The 22533-nt window shown below is 29.6% G+C and overlaps 1 protein-coding gene across 3 annotated transcripts in view; it reads right to left on the bottom strand.

Annotated features, from left to right (window-relative positions):
* The window catches only part of LOC107441931 (uncharacterized), a 212284-nt gene that overhangs the window by 99406 nt on the left and 90345 nt on the right, over positions 1 to 22533 (bottom strand). The window contains exon 3 of one of the 3 annotated variants that reach the window (XM_087169294.1): positions 114 to 237. The exons of the other annotated variants lie outside the window; for them this stretch is intronic. The gene's annotated coding sequence lies outside the window, so the exon portion shown is untranslated. The remainder of the gene's footprint in view (positions 1 to 113; positions 238 to 22533) is intronic. 3 annotated transcript variants of the gene reach the window in all.

Below are 22533 nucleotides of genomic sequence, written 5' to 3'. Positions count from 1 at the left end.
GAAAACCAGAAATAAATAATAATAATTATGATCCTTTTTTGAGAACAGGCTCTCAGCGTTAAACTAACTATTTAATTAGTGAACAAACAATGTATTCAACTGCCGCATCTTACCTTCACAGAAAATCGATGGGGCGGTTGTAGTTCGGTACGATAATAGATTTCCTCTGTACATGATTTCTAAGTACACATTTGGAAGAGTGAATACATTATTCCATTGAGAGTGAATAATTAGAGGCTGAAATAATCGAGACAAGTAATTAATAATTAACTCAGACTGCGTATATGGTGTGCTTAGTTATGGTTAACAGTTAAAACTCGGGTTCTAAAGGTACAGCAAATAGAACGGAAGTTGCATTCAACAATACTTTCCATTATTTAATCATTGCGTTACATGTTGATTTTGTGTCAGCGTCACTTTTTAAGCCATTAATTTACATGAAATGAGGTTTGCCTCTTTATTTGAACTTTTATCTTTTGTGTAAATGAGCGTTAAAAGTTAAAGAAAAAAGTTCCTCACCGGAAATTTTACGGTTAATTGGATGGAAAGACTACTGCCGGTTATTTTACCGCAATTTTGAAATGAAAATTTTAATAGTGTAAGAAAAAAATTATTGACGCCCGGTGGCTGAGCGGTAGCTCTTCGCACTGTCGTGCCATAGGTCCCTGGTTCGATCCTCGGGCCGGGCAAGGCTGATTCAGCCTTTCATCCCTTCAGTGGGTCGATAAATGAGTACCAAGCATGCTTGGGAAATAAACACTGGGGGTTCCGCGTTTGGCTGACCACCTGACCGGAACATCTGCTCCTGCACCCCAGAGCCCGAGATCAAGAAAACTGAGATGGGCACAGTAGGCATTGGCCCTCAAGGGCTGTCCCGCCGCTGAATTTAGTTTAGTTTAAGAATAGTTAATAAAATTTTCTTCTTTTAATACAGACGGGATAAAATTTTTTTGAATCGAATCTTTTCAAAAAATTCAGCAACGACACATAATTGGATAGATGCGCTCTCATTCTGAGAGCGCTGATTCTTATACTTTTATCTTTAATCTAAATAAGCGTTTGAAACCCGTAAAGGTAAAAAAAAAAATTTTTTTAACCATAAACTTAACGGTTAATTAGGTGGACAGTCTTCTACTGGTTATTTTATTGTATATTTAGAAAGAAAATTCTAATAGTGTAAGAATAATTAATAAACTTTTCTTCTTTTAATACAGACGGGATTGAAAATTTTTGAATCAAAGATTTTTCCGACAATTCAGAAACAAGACACAATTCGATAGGTGCGCTCTCATTCTGAGAGCGCTGATTCTTATACTTTTATCTTTAATCTAAATAAGCGTTTGAAACCCGTAAAGGTAAAAAAAAATTTTTTTTAACCATAAACTTAACGGTTAATTAGGTGGACAGTCTTCTACTGGTTATTTTATTGTATATTTAGAAAGAAAATTCTAATAGTGTAAGAATAATTAATAAACTTTTCTTCTTTTAATACAGACGGGATTGAAAATTTTTGAATCAAAGATTTTTCCGACAATTCAGAAACAAGACACAATTCGATAGGTGCGCTCTCATTCTGAGAGCGCTGATTCTTATACTTTTATCTTTAATCTAAATAAGCGTTTGAAACCCGTAAAGGTAAAAAAAAAATTTTTTTAACCATAAACTTAACGGTTAATTAGGTGGACAGTCTTCTACTGGTTATTTTATTGTATATTTAGAAAGAAAATTCTAATAGTGTAAGAATAATTAATAAACTTTTCTTCTTTTAATACAGACGGGATTGAAAATTTTTGAATCAAAGATTTTTCCGACAATTCAGAAACAAGACACAATTCGATAGGTGCGCTCTCATTCTGAGAGCGCTGATTCTTATACTTTTATCTTTAATCTAAATAAGCGTTTGAAACCCGTAAAGGTAAAAAAAAATTTTTTTTAACCATAAACTTAACGGTTAATTAGGTGGACAGTCTTCTACTGGTTATTTTATTGTATATTTAGAAAGAAAATTCTAATAGTGTAAGAATAATTAATAAACTTTTCTTCTTTTAATACAGACGGGATTGAAAATTTTTGAATCAAAGATTTTTCCGACAATTCAGAAACAAGACACAATTCGATAGGTGCGCTCTCATTCTGAGAGCGCTGATTCTTATACTTTTATCTTTAATCTAAATAAGCGTTTGAAACCCGTAAAGGTAAAAAAAAAAATGTTTTTAACCCTAAACTTAACGGTTAATTGGATGGACAGACAGCAACTGGTTATTTTACTGTAATTTTAGAAAGAAAATTTCAATAGGGCAAGAATAATTCATGAACTTTTCTTCTTTTAATAGAGCCAGGATAGAAAATTTTTGAATACAAGCTTTTCAGACAATTCAGCAACAAGACGCAATTTGATAGATGCGCTCTCATTCCGATTTCATTCCGCAAAACAAATACTTCCTTTCGTAAAAGTAAAGAGAAAACAACAGCTTGATGTATGTATTTCGCAAACTATTTTTTTTATAAATCGGACTTCTTTCGTTCAGAAGAAGAAATGGGAGACATGAATTCGGTATCTCAACCATCTCACGTTTTCGGTGTAGTCTTAGAGAACCCAGATCACGCCCTTTCCTAACAACATTATAGGGTGGCCCGCTTCTCCACGACAACATGAACTGCAGAAGAATCGGAATAGGATCATCTTCTCTTGGTCTTCCCGAAAGTCAAGAGGGTGGAGGGAAGTAAAAAGACAGACGATATTCCCCATCCCCTTAACAACTTCGATCTGGCACTTCTCTTTTGATCACCTTCCTCTTTTCTTTGACTCATTTTCTGATCGTCCGATTTTTCTGGTTCTTTGAATCTGATTTCCTGTGAGCAACCAACCCAGAAGGGACGAAATCACACAATTTCTTCCCCTTCTTTTCTTTCCACACCACTGTGGTCACAGTTATAGACAGTATTATTTGTTTTGTGGGGGATTTCGGTGATAGAGCACTTTAGTAGGGTGAGGCAAAAAAAAAAAAAGTTTCTTTCGATTTTTTTTTCTTCTTTCCCTTGAGGCAACGAAGAAGAAGATAGTGTCGAAGGAAATATTTTTTTGGTTAATGTGCTTTGTTCGAAACACAACCAATTACTTGGTTTAGGTTTTTTTTCGTTGCTGTTTCTTTGTTATTGAATGAATGTGAGCAAATTAGATTTATAATTACTAATTATGCTATTTTTTCTGTCTTACAATAATTGCGTCGAATATTTTCTGTGTTGTCTGGTAATAATTGCCCCATATGCTTTTCTGTATTGTTTTACAATAATTTTTCCAGTCGTTTTATTTACCGTATAATAACTGTATATGCTTTTTTTATTATATAAAAATAATTTTCATATATTTTTCTCTGTTGCTGAATATAAAATAATTTCCATACGTACTTTACTTTGTCGTCTCATATTAACTCCCATTGTGGTACAATTTGAAAGTAGTTTTAAAACAAGGATAAAAATGAACAAGGAAACAATGATATGGTATTGCTTTTTGTAGCGTAATTAGTTGACTAATAAATTGAATAAAAACACATAAAACTTTGCAATAATCGCGTTATTTTTGCCTGAATAGTAACATTTTTCACGTACTTACTTCAAATATTAAGGATGATAAATAATATTAAGATGTAGTCTCATTTCATACTTATTAGTTCCAGACATTAGGACTATATAAAGTGAGGAAAGAATCACACGAATCTTGGTTTGATTATAATCCAAATTGATTGAATAATTTAATTATCATTATAACGAATTTCCTCAGCCACGACAATTTAGTTGTTAGTCATCAAAAACTATTCGGATAACTGTTTCTGAAGGATAACTGTTTGTTACAGATAATAATAAAATGTAGTCTCATTTAATATTTATTAGTTCCAGACATTAGGACTATATAAAGTGAGGAAAGAATCACATGAATCTTGGTTTGATTATAATCCAAATTGATTGAATAATTTAATTCTTATTATAACGAATTTCCTCAGCCACAACAATTTTGTTGCCATTCAACAAAAACTTTTCGAATAGCTGTTTCTGAAAGATAAATGTTTGTTATAGATAATAATAAAATGTAGTCTCATTTTATGCTTATTAGTTCCGGACATTAGGATTATATAAAGCGAGGAAAGAATCACATGAATCTTGGTTTGATTGTAATCCAAATTAATTGAGTAGTTTACTTACTACTATAAAAAATTATACCCGCTACGTTAACTAAGCTGTTATTAATCAAAACCAATTCGGAAAACTGTTTTTCTTCAAACTCGCATATTTACAAAATTTTCCATCTCCCTTGTGGCAACACTACTACTTTTGTCACTGTGATACTCATTCATATTATTAAGAAAAATCCATCTGCGTCTTAAAATGGCGCAAAAGTAAATTTTGAACATACGACACGATAAAACTACAGAGTTCTTAAATGAATAACAGCTATTTCTACCGGAATAAAGAATTTAATCTGTTTCAAATACAGTAAAAGGAGATGAATAGTCAATAAAATATTCAAGGAATTTTATCGAACTTAAAATAATGTGACAGTGTTAAAGGAACGGAACAACGTAAGGTTGGATATTGAGTTCGGAGATATCATGTTGCATATAATTAAGGGCTCCTCGACGATCTGATTGATGAAACTTTAAACTACTTTCGGATATCCGTAATGTATGCAAATAAGGTTATGAAATTTGTCGAGTTTCATTGTGAGTTAGATCGATTTCGAAAGAATGAATATGTTAATTCAGATCATCTTCAGATAGTGAATAATTTTATAAATAACAAAGTATTTTTAAGCTGTTGTTTTGATGACAAAGATGATGACACTTTTCCCTACAGTCTGGATTAGTGAACATGTGCATTATACAGATTAACATCTCTGTAAAAACTATGGTGTAACACGTATCTGAATTTAGTGTTATTTCAAGTTAATACTGAATCGAATATTCACGTACACTTTTAAGGGTGTAGTTAATAAACAAAAAAAGAGAAAGCTTACACTAAGATCAGATGCTGTTACTTCAATCATGAAAATTATTTTCGCCAATTTTGGCGTCAGACGATCGATATTTTATGTTTAGGAATGTAGGAGTAAAGATGGCGAGAGATGGAAGTTTGATTTTGCCGCCTCGTATGTTGAGGAATAGTCCACAAAAGTAAACTGTTGTAAAAGAGCTTGTTTGTTTTTAGTTGAATGATAAAGATTATTATGTTCAGATAAGAAGATTTACATAAATATTTCAGTTAAATAATTTTACAATATTTAATTTCTATCCACTTCGGTTTTGTTAAGCCTAATTAAAACTATATTCTCTTCGTACTACGTGCATGTTTGATTTAAAAATAATTTCTTTTAAAAGAAATATTTTCAGATGCATCCTAAAATAAGGATTCTTATTCCATATTGTATTGTAAAAATAACTTTAATGATTCTTATGTGTATCATATACACTGTAGTTATAAATTTTAGTGATACAGTATACTAAAAAGGATGGCGGATACTGTAAACTAAGTAGTGTAAAAGAACGTTCGCGGTGTAGTGAAGCGACTAGATTTATGACTTATGAATGGTGTTTTACTACACCACTTTGATGTTACGTAGTTGCCATCATTTTTGGCATTGAGATGCATTAAAAGTTTTATGGTGATTAGTATTCAACATTATGGGAATTATTTCTCAAATTACTTTTAGTCCCACAATTTTTATTAAAATTAGTGGGTGCACAGTAGCTATGAAACTATACGAAGCTTTCATTTCCGAAATTAAAATCTGTAATAGTTTTTAGATCTTTCAAAATAGATCTTTAACAGGTAAAATGATTAGCAGTATTTAAATGGTTGAAAACTTTACAGGAATTTTTATTTCTAATAATACTTCTTAAATGGCAAATTCTGCTTATTTAAAAAAAAGGATATTGCACTGCGAAGTTTCAATAATTAGAAACAGTTTTCTTTTTCGAACTTTGTTTGATCAGTGTTTACAGTTCTTTTTAAAGACAGATTAAAAAATGTGTCATAAATATATTTTGTCATAAATATTTTTCCTCGTAAATAATGTTAAAAAAGAAAAAAAATCATGTTGTAACTTTTTTAGTAGAGAATTAAAATATCTGTTTAGAACTCAAAATTATCGAGCTTTTTTTTTAAGTCAAAAAGTGTAATGGTTAGTTTCAATTATTTTAGTGCATTTCTTAGAATAAGTTACTATTCGGTACGTCTGTTAAATTTCTAAATTGTGTGTTTAGCGAAAAACTTGTAGGAACACGTGTTTTGACAGTTCTGTTTTATGAAATGCAGAATCGACTTTCTGAGTATAAACTGAACATTTTGCATAAATCATTAAAATATAAAACTTTTTTTAATTTAAGATACCAGTCAGTCACCGTTGGAAAGGTTTTGGATCTGTTTATCCTAATTTAGAACAGCTTTAAAACTGGTTCTTTGAATCTGATAATGAACATCATTATTATGTTAATAACAGAAGCTAATTCAATCCTTTGGACTTCGACACAAAGACGAACTGTTTTTGTAATTATTATCCTGTTGTTGTTACTTATTCCTAGTAATTAAAACTAATTGAAGTCTATAAGAAAGTTGACCATAAGAAGGTATGGGACTAACATAGGATGGTCTTTAAGGTCTCGAAAAGAGTGTCCTAAGCAGTCAAGAATGTGCTCCAGTGACACTTGTGTGAAAGAGCATATGCAGCATTTCTAGAAGTACTTAGTCCTTCTGAAATACGTCTTTAATCGAGTGTGTGGCCATAGATGAGATGGGTAATTGTGCTCTGTCCTAATCTGTTGCAATTAAGGTGTAAAGAATCTCCCTGGTGGTAACTTCTGTGTAAGTAATACACAGGAGGAACAAGCCAGATATTGTTGGCGTTCTGTTTTTCTTGTGTATTCGATCGACTGACCTATAGCGTTTATCTTTAAGGACATTGCAATATTTCAAGTTAGAGTTAAAGTTTAGAATAATAAACAAATAAATTGTTCTGCATATATGCATCCATTGCTTTAATTAGAAGAAAGGAGATGTGGAAATATTCATCGATTTCATAAGTTCATATGAAATCGATAGAAGAGGTAGGAAGACTTATTTGAAAAGATAGCAGAAATGATGCACAATAGTTTCAGTTAAGATAATTCAGTTTTATAATGCGAGCCTTAAGGCTTATTTTTGTTGTTTAGTTTGAATTGAACTACTAACAAAGGAAGTATAGTTATCGGTAAACAACTTGTAGTTTCACAACAGACACAGCAGCGGCTTTAATATCTCTCGAACATTTCAGGTGCATGTCACACATTTTTAAGCAAATTCCCCGCTGAGAGTGGAAAGACAGAATACTTAGTGAGTTTCTTTACTCTTACACATCCGCCATCTTTTAACTAAGCCAACTTTTCCGAAATTACCCAAACAAACACTGCGCGGAATATCAAGCATGCATACGCAAGCGAGAAGTTCAAAGCGAGGGCCTTAAAACTCAGCCTATGTTCAAAACTCGCATAATTTCCCCCCGTTCAACAGTAATTGCCTGTAGAAAACTCCACGCGACGAAATAGTGTTTGCTAAGAAACGAGGCCAATGAAAATTCTTCGTACCTTGGAAAACCGAAATTTGATCCTTTTACGACGAAAGGATTTAATGGCGCCGCTATCCTACGAGCAGAAAATGAGAATATGGTTTTCTCTATCGGCTCCAAGCTATTTCAGGCACCCCCAGTGGCAACGGACTATAAAGAGTTGATGATTTATGTATGCCGAGGAGCTTCCAGTGAGAGAGAATATAATACCAAACTAAAATTACTCTCTGTGTGTTTGTGAAGTGTTTGGTATCGCGAGAGAGAGGTATGGTTGGTGATATAACTCCCACGTGCTATTTGGGAGTAGATAAATGAAACGGGTTCTTAAAGTATGTTTCAGTTTTATGGATTTCCAGTTCTGAATGTTTAGAATGGGGAAGATTATGTGTCCGGAATGCGGAATATGATTCTCCGAGAACTTCTTTCCCTCAGTTTATTTCGAGGAATTATTGAGTTCTGGAGAACGACAGAGTAAGAGAAAACGCAGGCTATAAAGTGAACGAATTAAGCTTGAAAATTTGCATTTAATTACATCGGCAGTTATGTATTTGCAATAAGCACTCGGGTATCTGCAAAATAAGATGTCACAGCGAACCCAGACGATCTGCAAAATGGCTTGTAAAAAAATGCCATCGGTAAATATCTTATTGTGATTAATGCTTATCACGTTTGCTTGTAATTATCGTTGTTTGAGCCATGGTGGCTCAGGGGATAGAGAGCTCGACTTCCATTGAGGTGACCCAGGTCATGTCGGAGTCCATTCAAATCGTCTGGTGATAGCTGGTCAAACTGAATTCTGCTCGCGGCTTGCAACGATCACAGTGTTTACGTAAAATATTTTTAGTGGTAGACGAATCATGGGCTAGAATCTCTTTGCTATATGACTAAGTGTGGGAGATTTTCGAATTTTTCCTCTTCATGAAATACAAATGCGAGTTAGCTCCATCAAAAAGTCCTCCATAAAGGCTGATTTGCCCTTATGCTTGCTCTAAGAGTTGCTTTGCCTTCTGGGTAGGGCTCAAAATTACAAGGTTACGGAGTTGTAAACTCAAAAATGGGGTATAAAATAAAACAAAAAATTTTGTAGTTCAATTACAGTTTGTATCAGAAAAAAATTTGAAAAAAAGTTATCGTGTTAAAGATACATTAAAAAGAAAGTTTGGGGGAAATATGGCCAAAAATTGCCAGATAGAGATTTACTTGCAAAAAATCATGGGACATAATTTCAAGTGTTGAAAATACAGTGTGTATCATATTAGATGGGAAAATAAACGAAGAAGCATGCCTTGATGAGAATGGCAAAGTGGTTAATTCCGTCGCATTTCATCGAGAATTTATTGTATTTGGATTTATGTTCGTAGAATGTACCAGTCAGTATTAGTATAGAGCAGTATTCAACTCAATTCAAAATAACGCATTTTTTGTAAATTAAACAAATTTAAGGAAATTCTCGGAGACCGGAATTTAACCCGATATGCTATCTTGATCACTTTCCCACTTATTAAACTTTTGTTCATGTTCTAATCCTAGCGATAACTGGTCGATCTGAATTCTAGTCCGGGCTCGTTCTGTACTCATTACTGATGTAAAATATCCTTTGTAGTAAACGGATCATGAATCGAAGTAAAAAACTTAAAATAAAAAATTACATAATAATCTTAATAAATTAAGTTGATAATAGGTTTGAAAGAAGTTTGTTGTACATAAAAAAACACCGTAGTATTATTGACATAATTAAAAATATTCGTATTAATGCGTGTTTTCAAATATTTTAATAGTACAAGCGTAATATTAACTCCCAATTTTATTTTTTAAGCTAATATTTCAAACCATTGAAATATTATTTTCAAAACTCTTAATGTTCAGCAAACACGTTTTAAGAAGAAGTTTTTCAGTTTTATGACTTAATAAAATATTAATTATATCTCTTGAGAGAAATATAATTTGCACATTTTAAGCTAAAAAAAGCAGTTTATTATGATGTTGTTTTATACAACTATATTCAATCAAATTTTTGCAATTAAATACAAACGTGAAAACCTACATATAAATGGAGCTCACATCAACAAAAAAATACTTAGTACATCGCCTTCGTATTTAATACTCTTATATAATAAAAAGGCCCATTTCTTAATTTTTCTTCAGCGATATTAAGTTACTGTTAAATTGAAATAATTAAGTTTGTTCTTTGAATTTGATTTTTGTGTAAGGTAAAAATGAAAAGATTTTATGAACCAATTCTGAAATATTTGTTTAAACCAAGTATTAAATGAAATACAAGTTTCAAACAATACGAACTTGATAAGAATTTATTGAATTCGAAGTTTTATGTCTCATTAACGAAATAATTAACGTAGTATGCTACGGGATTTACATTTAAAGTTATTAGATGCTTTAGATTATTTTTTAGCACCAAATGCGTTTCCAGGGTGTCGTTTCGTTCTAGCTATAATCCAAAATTATTTATTTGTTTCTATGAACTACATTAATTTTCGATTTTAATGATTTCTTTTTCCTTACTTTAGAAGGTAAGCCCCAAATACGGAAATTTTTATCCTCATTAGTTAGAATTTACTTCGTTTATTGAGTAAGTTGTTCATTAAAATTGAGTGAAATAAATAGTAAAGTTCATTAAAACTATTAGGCTTTAAACCATTAAGATTATAATCTTTATTCATGACAGAACATTTCTTTTGTCTTTTAAAGTAGATTTGGGGAGTCTCTGTTTTCTAGTGAATAATTTTTAGCGAGTAATATGCTTTTTTAATAAATGTTGCGAAATTTAAAGTGCTATTAATAACAACAGTTTGTTTCCAACATTTTTAACTGACTTTAACTAGTCCAGTGCCTTTTACGCTATTTTCGAAAATATGATAAATAAAAATGTAGGCTAATTCGATTGTGAATTCTCTTTCTGTTTATTGTGCTTCGTTTATGATGTTAATTAAATTCTTCTTGTGCTTGCGAAAATTTTGCTTAAATTTCACAATATTAAAAAACTAGTATAAGCGAGTTATTATTAAAATTGGGAACTGGGTGCTTTTTCTTAAAGTATAATTAGAGGTTGCCATGAATTTGTCCGCAAGATTTTAACTGAGAAAGAAAGTATGGTCAAAACTATTAGAGTATGATGAAATTTACCCTGTTTCTGGTTCTATTGGAATACCGAAATGTTTGGTAATTTTTACTGAAGCGCTTTGGTAATGATTTTTGTCAAATAACCAGTAGAATGTTATTTTATAATATGTGTTCACATTTAGTAATTTTATCATGATTCCTGAGATCATTGCATAAAACAACCATTTATTCTGTTCAATTTGCTTTCTGGTTCGGCATTTATGCAGAATGAGTGGTAATAAAAACTATAATTTTGAAATCAGAATTTACGGTCAGCTATTACATCTGAAAAATTACCAAATAAATGGTTTAAATACCGTATATTTCTGTTTCATAACCAGAATTATAGATTTTCTTTATTAGAAATATCATTACCATACTGTACGTTAATTTTACCAGAAATTTTTTTTCTCAGTGTAACTCTCTGTTGCTTACCAGAGCTTTCAAAAGGGTGGGTCAAGCCGAATGCCCCTTTCTTGGACATTCAGACCAGAGATGCCAGTACCAGTGATAGGAAAAAATATTTTTAATAATTTGAAATTTTTTAATTTTTTAAAGACTTATTTTAAGCATTAAAAAATAAATTTGATTTTGAAAATCTCTTTTTACAAATTCAATCATATTAGATGATAATTTAGACTTAGATTACAAAAGACTTTTATAAAACAAGTAATTTAATTATTAATGTATTATTATGCAACCCTTTACTAAAGTATGCTTTATTTTTCCATACTATCACATTTTGCTGCCTGGTATATTAGTGTAGAGTAATGTCAGTTGTTATTGAATTTTGCTTTACAATGCGAATTGAAGTTTTTGGCGTGCCTCTTGACATTCAGAGCTTTATTTAAAAAAGTGTGAAAACTACGTAGAAAATTAATTGAAACTTTTTAAAATTTCAGAGATATTGAAGTCAGATTTTTTCATAAGTTACCAAATACGATTCACAACAGCATATCTTAAATGTTTTCCTCGTATTCGCAGCATAAAAAGACTACTTGACTACTTTAAATGCTCATATCTTGTTCAATTGTTAAAAATTCGTACTCGAATTTTAATATGATAGCTTTTTTATTCTTTAAAATTTCCTCCAAAAATTTTATCTGATTTTATTTAATATTTTTAGTTACAGTAAGAGCAAGAAAGGCAAAAAAAAATTTTTTTTTTAAAAATAAAATGCTCATATTTACATGAATATTTAAGCTAGGTTTATTAAATATTATGCACTTTTTACATTTGATAACTAAGGAAATGAACAGAAGTTACAAGCTTATTGCTATATTTTCTGGCATAGGGTGGTTAAAATGGTCTTTTTCGTTCGTATTTTATTTTATTTTATAACCGTCGTTGAACAGCCGACCCAATTATCGGGATTACGACTATTAATGCTCAACGCAGTAGACTTGTAATTTTGAATTCAATCCAGAAAACAAGGGGACTCCTGGATCAAGTAGTGGGAGAAATTTGCCTCCGTGGAGGACTTTTTGATGGAACTAACCCGTATTTGCGTTACATGGACAGGAAAACCACGAAAACAACCACGGTCAGTCTGAAGCCATAGACCGTTTACCACTAAGGATATTTTACGTCAGCACTGTGGTCGGTGCAAGCTGGATGCGGAATTCGTATTGACCAACTATCGCTGGGATTCGAACCCCGTTCATCTCATTGGAAGGCGAATGCTATATCCTCTGAGCCATCAAAGCTATTCGCAATTTATTGTCGGTCCCTCAAACATCTGAAAGCTTTAAATTTTACTGATAAGAATGAGAAATAGCATGATTTAAGTACCTGAAAAAAATTTAAGCTGAATCTACTATCTCTTAGTTGAATTCAAGCAGAATCTGTGTAGATTGAGTAGGTTTAAAAATGTAATCAATTTGATTTACAATGTTGGTAAAACTTCCAATACTATCATAAAGCTTTAACTGTAACACAAATGAAATTTAATTTTTACGAAAATTATTTATGACACACAGGCATCAGTAGAGTATGTAGCACAATATTTTTGTTGGAACCAAACTTTAGAATATTCCTTGTGGAATGATTGTCAATCCGTATTTTGTCAAATTAAGTAAAAATTGAAATAAATTGTTATTTAATTTTTTTTTATATTTTATTGTTTGCCTTGACGCCTTTAAACATATTTGTAATTGTGGGCACGCCCTTAACTGGGAATCAATAATTAAATACATTTGTTCAAACGACGAACATATGTTTTAAAAATCATATTAACAATTCCCTCACAAACAAGTAAAAATATTTAAATATTATCAATTTGCATAGTGTTTTTATATAGCGGATATTATAAAGTTACTTTAAGCATAAATTGTAAATTGTACTAAATGAAAATGTTTAAAAGTAATGATATAGTTTTTCAATAACAATAAATTATGGTCATTATTTTAAAATAATTTTAAATAAATTTAATTATTGTAAAATAATTTCATTTCCCATTTTATATAAAAAAATTTAATTTAAAATGAATTTAATTGAATGATAATTGAGCTTGTTATTATTTATTTGAATACAAGTACCTTCAAAACGAAAAAAAAACTTGACTTAAAACAAGTGTTATCCGTTTAAAATATTCCATTTGGCGATCTTTTTCATCTGCTCATAAAAATATTTATTCTCTCATGAAATATGTCGATAAAGTGAGATGCATTACACATCCTGCTAGTTAGAGTCAGAAACAAAAAAATGGAAACAAATTACTATCTCCAGAGACAGAAAGTTTCTTCGGAAGAAAAATAAAAGCAGGCGATAAAAACTGTAGAAAAGAATTCAATAAAAATGGCAGCTGTTCTGGATGCATAATGTGTCTTTCGCTGGGAGACACAATTCGTTTACTCAGTTTTTTTCGTCGTCACAAGATTAAAAGAAAAGGAAACTAATATTTTCTGGATATTTTTAACTTGTTCAAGAGAGTTCACTGAACTTAATTCGGAATTTTCTTTTGCGAAACTTGCAACTAAAGTATTTCCAATTTGGCGATGGAACCTACACCTTAAGGAAGGATGTGGCCAAGGGAAATTAATAAATCTTGCTACTGTTGTCGCCCAGTCTTAATTAGTTAATTTCCTCACAAACTTCCTGCCACTGCCTGGTTATTAGTTTTACTGGAATTTGGTAGATACTACGGCTGCTCCAGTATTAAAAGTCTTCTAGCCTTTATTTCAGAGAAACTAGAGGGAATTTGTTTCCTTTGGCAGTTACGTTTTCCCTTTTTTTACTAAGAATTTTCCCTTTCTGAAAGGCAAGCTATTGATTGTCGATGGTTAAGTGCATAAATTACAAGGCATGAAGGTTGTTATAAGATGTAAGTTGCTCGAAACGTTATTGAGAAGGGAATTTATACAGAGCGATTACATTATTTGAAAGCAAGGAAATGATAATGCGCCGTAGGTTATAACCATAGCTTATTTATTTCCTAGTGCTGTTAGTAATAAAGAAAATTCATTCAAACTTTTGTGAATTATACTTTATTAATTTAGCATTAATATAATAATTTTATTCTGACAAAAATTAAATATTGATAAAAACGGCATTTCATGGATTTTATATTGTCTTGAAAGTTAAAAGATTTTTTCCTATTATAAAATAATTTGGCTACACACTGTTATGTATAGAAATTTCTCTGAAAAATGGTAAAATAATAATTCATTTGTTATTTTACCATATTCAAACAAAACAGTCAAATGGCCCTAAATAAGATGGTAATCAAACTGTTAACTGTGAGAAAAACTGTTTATTAACTGCTTTCATCTAATACAATTAAACAACAAGAGTTTTATCGCACCAACTAAGCCCACCTAAAGAGGCCACTTAGTTCTCTGCAACTGCGTAACTATTGTTGACGTGAGAGATAGTCTATATGTTTCACGACTGATAGAACTGGGGTTCGAGTACCAACGTTGACGCCACAATATTTCCTCCATTCCCTTCAAAGTATGAAAAATTCTAGTGTCTTGCCCTCCCCAATTTCTCTCATTCACTTTCGAATTCCCATTTCCTTACGAAAAGTCTAGCTTCAATGTCCAGTTAAATTTTTTTACTGTTCTGAAACCATGCTAGAGGTAAATGGTTAAAAACCAATATAATTTTGTATTCATGATTTTATATCCATACTTTTTGCAAACGGTTTCAGAACCGTAAAGGTAAAAACTTTGACGTAAACTTTATAGTTTATCGGGCGCACAAATGGCTGTAATTTTTTTTTTACTATAATTTTAGAATGGAAGAAGTTTAATAGTGTAGAAACAGTGTAAATAATAACAAGAATATCAAATACGTCCTTGTGTGCTAGCATGAAATATTGGTTCTGAAATAGCAATGCCAAAAATTTTATATATCTCATGAAAATTTAACTATGCCGTTATTTGGATGTGTAGTAACTATAAAAAAATTTAAACATATTACAATTAATTGCATGGTGAAACAAATGAGAACATTCTATTTTTTTTAGAGTTGATTATGCAGGATTCTTTTGTAATAAACCCTTTTCTACTTTTGATTACTAAAGAAACATTATTACCTTATTTTTAATCCCAAGTAAAATCTTACAATGTTTGACTTGGGAGCAGAAATTAACCTGTTACTGTTAAATATTGAAATATTTAATCATACAAATATTTAACAATACAAACGCTCAACAATACAAATATTTAACAATACAAATATTTAAAAATACAAATATATAACAATACAAATGAATCATACATATTTTACTTTATTTTGTTCATAAGTTATCAGATTTAATAAAAGCAAAAAGTTGCTTAAAAGAAAAATCAGATTTTTTGAAATTTAAATTGCTTTTTTTTCTTTAACTTGGAATTTTTTTTAACATTTATTTATCAAAGTTTCGATATTAATAATGCTTAATATAGTTTAAAAACATTAACTAAAACGCTATTCCTCGCTAAAATATTCATGATAATGATATGTACATTTCAGACTAATGAATATCCCAAATCCCATATAAATATTCTCACTTAAAGTTTTAAAAAATTAAATAATTATTAAAAAAAATAAAAAAATGAAATCATAATTACTTTGCCAAAATAATTACTTTCTTAAGTTTGTAAAGATCCGATTTGTCTCAGTTAGACATCAAAAGAAAAATTAATTAACTTAGATAAAAAACATAAAGAGAATATTAATTTTTTAAAAATTACTCTTTGTAGAACTTGTTTTTATCCATTTATTATGTCTACAAACCATTGTTTAAATAAGTAGTAATTGTATTTAAATAAACATAAAACTGAACAAAGTGACATATTTTAATTGAACTAAAAATTATTTTATACGCAGTTTAAAAGGTTTACAAACATTTAACCATAATTAGTAGCCTCTTTTTTGTTAAATTTATTAGTCATTTTTAAGATTAAATAATTATTTATATCTCATTATTTCTCGAGAAATAAAGCATTCCAGCTACAGCCCATTGTGAGCAAGGGGAGGTTATAAAAGTTAAAGCACCATAATTGCGTGATCAAAGAATTCTCTACATAGAACCTTCAATATCAATGAAATCAGACTTAAATTTTTTTTTATCCTTGTGAGTATATTTATAAATTGTATTGAAAAAATACTTTCATCATAAATGAATGATTAAAAAAATATCAGATGATTTAAATCAATGATTTTTTCCCTAAAAACATTAAATGATTTAAATTAAGTATGGGTGGAGGGGAAGGTAAAAACCTGTAAATAAAGTTAAAGATCCCTTTCATTACCTTTGCTTGTACAAATCGCGATTCAATTTTAATACGATCTGAAGTTGAAACATTTAAAATACACTTTTTCTTGAAAACGAATAACTTTTTCAAAATGCAAAAAAAGTTACTATAAGCTTGCCTTATGACACTTGATTTCATAAATCACGACCCTTAGAAAACAATTTTGCAATATTAATAAGATCTTAATTTGAAGCATATTATTATCAGTTTGCTTTATTACACTTGATTATACAAATCGCCGTTCCTTAGTAAGCATTCTTTGATTGTTATTTAGATCTGAAGTTAACGCATTTTAAATTACCATTACTTTAGAATAAGCCCTCCTTACACTCAGAAAAAATATTCTGGTGAAACTATTTTACTGTATGAAAAAGACATTTCTTGTAATCCCCCCCATAATTCTGATTAATAAAACCACAAAACCAATCTATTTAAACCAGTCATTCGGTAATTTTTCAGTTCATATGGTGACGGTTTACCGGAAGTTCTGATTTTAAAAATTATAGTTCTTATTACCGCACATTTTGTAAAAAATACAAAACTTAAAAGTGAATTTAACTGAATAAATGGATTTCAAGCCGTGCTCTAAAGCGTCATGATAAAATTACAAAATTTTACATTTGATAAATTATAAAACCGTATTTTATTGTTAATTTTGCAAGAATCATTATCGTGCTTCTGTTAAAAATTACCGAGCTTTTTGGTACTCACATAGAGACAGAAGCATGGTAAGTTTTACTATATTCTTGTAGTTTTGACCATACTTTTTTTCTTAGTGGGGAAATGCCATATGTTTGCTTTATTACACTTGATTAACCAAATCACGATAACTTAGTCAGCAACCTTGTAATTTAAATAAGATCTAAAGTTGAAAAATATGACTGTATTCGCTTTATTTTATATCTCTTTGCACCATTACTTTCTTAGCAACCTTTTATATTACTGTAAAAATGCCATTTCCTTACACTTGCTTACATGAAACACTTTATTGCGAAACGTATGGACTAGTTTCTTCCTTTTTTTTGTCTCATATAATTTTTTTTAAATATTGAGTAGTTATCCTTTGAATATGTCGCTTTTAAATACAGCGCCATATTTTTTAAATATTGAGTAGTTATCTTTTGAATATTTTGCTTTTAAATACAGCACCATATTGTTCAAATCTTGGCCAAGGTTCAAATATTGAGTCGTTATCCTTTGAATATGTCGCTTTTAAATACAACGCCTTTTTTTTAAATATTGAGAAGTTATCCTTTGAATATGTCGTTTTTAAATACAGCTCCATATTTTTTAAATATTGAGGAGCTATCCTTTGAATATGTCGCTTTTAAATACAGCACCATATTTTTTAAATATTTAGTAGTCAACCTTTGAATATGTTGCTTTTAAATACAGCATCATATATTTTAAATGTTGAGGAGTTATCCTTTGAATATGTCGCTTTTAAATACAGCACCATATTTTTTTTAAATATTGAGGAGTTATCCTTTGAATAAGTCACTCTTAAATACAGCACCATATTTTTTTAAGTATTGAGTAGTTATCCTTTGTATATGTCGCTTTTAAATACAGCACCATATTTTTTAAATATTGAGTAGTTATCCTTTGAATATGTCGCTTTTAAATACAGCGCCATATTTTTTAAATATTGAGTAGTTATCTTTTGAATATTTTGCTTTTAAATACAGCACCATATTGTTCAAATCTTGGCCAAGGTTCAAATATTGAGTCGTTATCCTTTGAATATGTCGCTTTTAGTACAACGCCTTTTTTTTAAATATTGAGAAGTTATCCTTTGAATATGTCGTTTTTAAATACAGCTCCATATTTTTTAAATATTGAAGAGTTATCCTTTGAATATGTCGCTTTTAAATACAGCACCATATTTTTTTTAAATATTGAGGAGTTATCCTTTGAATAAGTCACTCTTAAATACAGCACCATATTTTTTTAAGTATTGAGTAGTTATCCTTTGTATATGTCGCTTTTAAATACAGCGTCATATTTTTTAAATATTGAGGAGTTATCCTTTAAATGCGTCGCTTTTAAATAGAGCACCATATTTTTTAAATATTGAGGAGTTATCCTTTGAAGAAGTCGTTTTTAAGTAGGGCACCATATTTTCTCTGACGACAGAATTTCGTGGGAATTACGATATTTTGTAACGAGATGTTTTCCGTTTAATTTTCTCTGGGCAAACACGGAGTTATATAATACTTTCGGAATTAATCCCCGGAGATATTAGGGCTTAATACCTTTTAATAATATCAAGAACGTAAGGCATGACTTTATTAAGCCCAAGGCTTTGTTTTTGGATGTTGGGTTTGTTTGCAATGAAGAATTAGATATCGAGTCGCTGTATATGAATTTAAGAGATACGTAGTCAATATTGAAACAAGTCTTATTCAAGTGTGGTGCTTGGAGATTTTATTCTTATAATAATGCTCTTTTTATTATTTATAAATATATGGCAGTTGTAATGAAATGAAAATTTTTAATAAAATTTAGGCTTTGAATATTTTATTATTATCCTCTATTAACTTTTTACTAAGCCAGAAATATGATTATATTTTTTATTTAGGTCACCTATCTTAAATGTAATAATGATATTTGCAATTGCCTTTAATAGGTCTCTCAACAAAATTTCAAGTATTTGTTTTTTCTGAAATCAAATTTTTTACTTTTCCTTAAAATGTCAAATAAATAAAAGGGTTCGATAACTCACATGTTAGAATAAAAAAAATCCATAAAAAGCAAATGAAGTTTAATGAAGCATACAAGTTTTGTATTTTTATAATGATTATTAAGATTCTTAATTTGTACTTCACAATTCAAATACTTATTATCCAAAAAGTTGATGTTCGTTACTGTTTCTATTATTTTATTAGTTCACCACAAAAAAAGAAACACTATAGAAACTTAATGTTTTATATTTGACTATAATAACATTTCTAGACATTTAAAAACTATAACATTTTGATAGAAGCCGTATATTAAGGATATCCAAGTAATAAGTTAATGTAAGTTTAAAAAAAATCATCTTTATTTTTTATAAATAAGTGGATTTGAAAAATATTCTCTTAACTCGAAAATTTAACTCATAGGTCATTAGGTTGGGATTTATAATTATGATAGTTGTGCTACGCTATTCCCGTTTAAGAGACTCGTATATTCAATCTCACGTGAAATTTTTTTTACTGTTTTAAAACCATGCTAGTTGTAAATGGTTAAAAACCTATATAATTTTGTACTCATGATTTTATATCCATACTTGTTGCAAATGGTTTTAGAACCGTAAAGGTAAAATCTTCGTAAACTTTATGGGTTATCGGATGCACAAATGGCTTTAAATTTTTTTTACCATAATTTTAGAATGGAAAAAGTCTAATACAGTATTAAAAACAGTATTAAAAATTTTTTCTTTTGAAAAACTGCTTAATCTATTTTTAGAATTCGTCAAGGAGCTGTATTTAACTTCATAGTATACCAATTTTTTTCATATATCTAATTCTTTTCTCCATAATTTTAGAATGAAAAAAGTCTAATAGTGTAGAAACAGTATTAAAAAAATTTTGAAGTTTTTTTGGAAAACTGCTTCCTCTATTTTTAGAATTCGTCATGGAGCTGTATTTAACTTCATACTATGCCTTTTTTTTAATCCTAGATTATTTTTGTTTAAATTTCAAGTATTTTTTTGCGTTTTCTGTACCTCGTTTAACTCTATAGTATACTTTTATAGTTATTGATTATTATTATTTTTGAATTTTCAGAAATCACCTTCCGTACCTCTTTTTAAGGCTCTGTAATTAGCCATTCAGTAGACTTTTTTTTAGTCATTATTATTATTGTATTTTTTTTTTGTAATTTTTTGGAGTCGTCTTCTGTACCTCTTTTTATGACGCTATTTTAAACTCCGTAATATACTTTTTTTAATCGTTGATCTTTTTTTTAAATTCAAATTTGTTATAAACTTTAACATTAATTCAGGTTTTCTGAATAAAAGAAAGTAGACAAGAAATAAAAGATATAAAGGAAATATAAGAAATAAAATAAATTAATTAAGTTTTTTTTATGTTTTGATGTATACATTAGCATATTAATTTTTAAATGCTGTTGATATTTTATTTCACATATAAATTTATGCTTAAGGTTATGTTTGTTTTACATTTAAAGTCAATTTTTTGGGCAGCATTTTCACATTTTAAATATTTAAAAATTAAAAATGTCATACTTATAATTCTATTTCTTAAAAAAATTGTTTTAAAGAATTTTTGAAGAGTAAAAAAATTAAGATAAAAACACTTAAGAAATATAATTCTATTTATTTAAAACATCAGTTATTTTTAGTTTAAAAATAATTCCATTTAGTGCTAGTAAAAGAAGAAGAAATTAATGATGGAAATTAGGCAAAATAGTTTTCTTTCCTGATATAACTGAAAAATTAAAATAAAAATAATTTTGGCATCGTATTTAAAAACTTTAACGTCTTCTTTAAGTTAAATCAAATAAAAAAATAAAAATATAATGTTATAAAATCAGTTTTTTGTAAATTTATTTAAAATTGCTTTACCTATAAATCATTTCTTTTGCAATTTTATGCGAAACTTTTCAAACTAATTCAATTATGCCTGCATTGTCACTAAACCTGATTTAAATTGTTAATATAGAAATTTCCAACTTTTAAACATTTTTATAAAGTAGATTCTATTGTAACGACAATATGCGAGCTAAAAGCAGCAAAAATGAAGTTTTTTAATGATAAAAATTATTCAACCGCCTAAGTGGAGTCTAATCTTTAAATTTCACCTGCTTTCAAGAGGCAAAAAAAAGTCATATTCAAGTCAGGCTGCAATTTTTCATTTTGTCATTTTTTGAAAGTGAAATTTTTCATTTTGTGAGAAAAGTGGTGCTCATGATTTATTAACAAACTCGATAAAATATGTGAGGGGGGAATTAATAAAAAAGTGTTCTTTTACAAGCAAGAGGCGTCTTTTGGACGCCATCTAGAAATGAAGTTAAAGATAAGTTCGTTTTGTTGCTTCTTTAATTCTGGCTCATTTTTAAGATTGAAATGCCTGAAAGGCAGAAACAAAATTAAATTTAACTACTTCTTTATCTTGAATTTTGAGAGACACTTGATATTTGTTTTTATTTTTTGGTTTAAGTATAAAAAGGGATTTTTTCTTCTTTATGTTCAGTCAAAAAACATGAAATTTAATTATTTTACATAAATTTGATTTATTTTGCTAAAAGTATAACAGAGAAAATGTTTTAAAAATGTATTCAATGTAATTTTTTAAATATGCTGTTGTTATTTAGTTATTTACTTCGATTTATAATCTTTTTTGTGTCCTTTCAGATTTAATTTTGCTACTACTTTTTTTCTTCTTAATGTTACGCACATTTGTGTCTACTGGGTGTTCGGTCAAAATCTGGCGTGGGCTAAATTTCAATTGAGGAAAATTTTGGTGTGCACTATTTTCGTTACTTAGTTATTTACTTCGATTTATAATCCTTTTTGTATCTTTTCAGACTTAACTTAGTTACTGCTCTTTTTTAAATCTTAAAGTGGCTCACATTTGTGTCTAATGGGTATTCTCTAAAAATCTAATGATGGTCGAAATCTCGCGTGGTCTAAACTCGATTGAACAAAATCTTGCGTGGACTGAAGCTCGCGAGTTCCAAATCTCGATGGGGCAAAATCTTTCGTGAAATAAATCTCGCGAGTTCTAAATCTCGATTGAACAAAATCTTGCGTGGAATAAATCTCTCGAGTTCTAAATCTCGATTGGGCAAAATCTTGCATGGAATCCTAAACCTTGATTGTAAAAAATATTGCTTGGACTAAATATCACGTGGACTTAATCTCGATTGAACAAAATCCTACGTGGACGGAATATCGGATAGATCGAATAGATAATATGATCACACAAGAGGCACAAAAAAATGTAATTGTGAACATACACTTCCTTCTCAACCTGCAGATCACTAGAAAACAGAATTTCTAACATAAGTACATTTTAGAACCACCACGCTACTAATAGGAAGCGTGCAGGTAGGACTATATCCATGGTATTGCGC

Source organism: Parasteatoda tepidariorum, chromosome 1 (genome assembly GCF_982258835.1).
Source record: "Parasteatoda tepidariorum strain Cologne lab strain chromosome 1, Ptep-v5.0, whole genome shotgun sequence".
In the NCBI taxonomy this organism is placed as follows: Eukaryota; Metazoa; Arthropoda; class Arachnida; order Araneae; family Theridiidae; genus Parasteatoda; species Parasteatoda tepidariorum.
Note: the sequence above shows the minus strand (reverse complement) of the source record. Positions and strands in the feature narration are given on the sequence as shown.